This window comes from Chiloscyllium plagiosum, unplaced genomic scaffold (genome assembly GCF_004010195.1).
Source record: "Chiloscyllium plagiosum isolate BGI_BamShark_2017 unplaced genomic scaffold, ASM401019v2 scaf_13334, whole genome shotgun sequence".
Classification (NCBI taxonomy): Eukaryota; Metazoa; Chordata; class Chondrichthyes; order Orectolobiformes; family Hemiscylliidae; genus Chiloscyllium; species Chiloscyllium plagiosum.
The window spans coordinates 24274-26177 of NW_025213141.1; positions in this window are offsets into that span (position 1 = coordinate 24274).

Sequence of the window (1904 nt, forward strand, 5' to 3'; positions counted from 1 at the left end):
TGCTGTTTTGTAGAAAATACAAGATAAGAGAAAACAATGGACCGTTCATAATATGAATGATAAGACGGTGATTTGGTATTTTGGACTAACCTTGAATTAGCAAACATGGGGTGATTCTATGCATCAAACAACCTTTTCTCAGGAAATGTCATTGGTTTAGCCTGCTTTCAATCATGTCACCTTATTACAGTTAAATGGTCTTTTCTTGTAATTAAGAACACTTTCCCAGGAAATAACATTTGAAACTCCTGCTGTCAACCATGTCACCTTATTATAATGAGATTGGTCTTTTCTTGTATTTAAGGCTGTACTGTCTCTTTAAAACATATACATAATGTGTCATTTTCAAATGTAATTGAGCAACTTTGCCACGGAGAACTGGAGCTTTAACCTCTGTGTTGCTGGACAGAATTGCGTCAAGATGCCTTACTTTATTAATGTCCTTGCTTTGTACAGACTGCATTCTGTTTATTGTTTGACTGATCTCGAATGAAGAGATCCCTTAAGAGGGGTCCATATCTTTAATAGAAGGCAGGGAGTAGCAGTCAAGGGCACTTGTTGGAGTGGAGATCAGTAACTAATGGTGTTCTGCAGGGATTACTTTGCTGTCAGTAATATATATCAATGATCTGGAGGAAAATCAGTTTGTCTGATTAGTAAACTTGCTGACGACACCAAAATTGGTGGAGTTGCAGATAATGAGGGTGCTTGGAAAAAAATGCCACGGGATACAGGTAGATTGCAGATTTGGACAGAGAAATGGCAGGTGGAGTTTAATCCACACAAATGGCAGATGATTAATTTGGGAAGGTGGAATTTTGGTGTGAATTATACAGTAACGGTAAAACCTCCTCAGGAGCATTGATACACAGAGGGAGGTGGGCGTAAAAGTCCACAGATGGATATGGTGGTCAAGAAAGCACGCAGCATGAATATATAAATGTTGGTAAGTTATGTTACAGCTGTACAAAACTTCTGTTAGACCACATTTGGAAGTTTGCGTGCAGATCTGATTGCCACACTACCAGAAGGATGTGGAAATGTTGGCGAGGGTTTACCAGGATTTTGGTTGAGAGTGTGTTGCTGGAAAAACACAGCAGGTCAGATAACATATGAGGAGCAGAAAATCGACGTTTCGGGCTAGAGATCTTCATCCTGATGAATGGTTCCGGCATGAAACGTCGATTTTCATGCTCCTCGGACGCTGTCTGACTTGCTGTGCTTTTCTCCAACACACTCTCAACGCTGATCTCCAGCATTTGCAGAGCTCACTGCCTCCTTACCAGGATATTGCCTGGTCTGGAGACTTTTTGTTATGAGGAGAGGAGATTGCTTTCACGGACGGAGGTCCATGTTTTTGTGGTGGCGGGGAGGAAATGGGGGCTTTCAAGACTTGGGTGCACATTTTAAAGTGAGTGGGCAGAGATTTTAAAAAACGAATGAAGAATATTTTTGTACACACAGGTTGGTTCGTGTGTGGAATGGACATTCTAAGGAATTGGTACATGTGGGCACAATTACAACATTATGATTATGTGAATGATTATGATGTAGTAGGCTCCACAGAGACGTGGTTACAGGGGGGTCAGGACTGGCAGTTAAACATCCAAGGGTTTTCAACTTATCGAAAAGACAGGGAGGTGGGCAGAGGGGCCGGGATTGCCTTATTAGTTAAGAACAAAATTAAATCTATGACACTGAATGACATAGCGTCGGATTATGTCAAGTCTGTGTGGGTGGAATTGAGGAACCACAAAGGCAAAAAAACCATAATGGGAGTTATGTACAGACCTCCTAACAGTGGTCTGGACCAGGGGCGCAACATGTACCGGGAAATAGAGAAGGCATGTCAGAAAGGCAAGGTCACAGTGATCATGGGAGACTTCAATATGCAGGTGGACTGG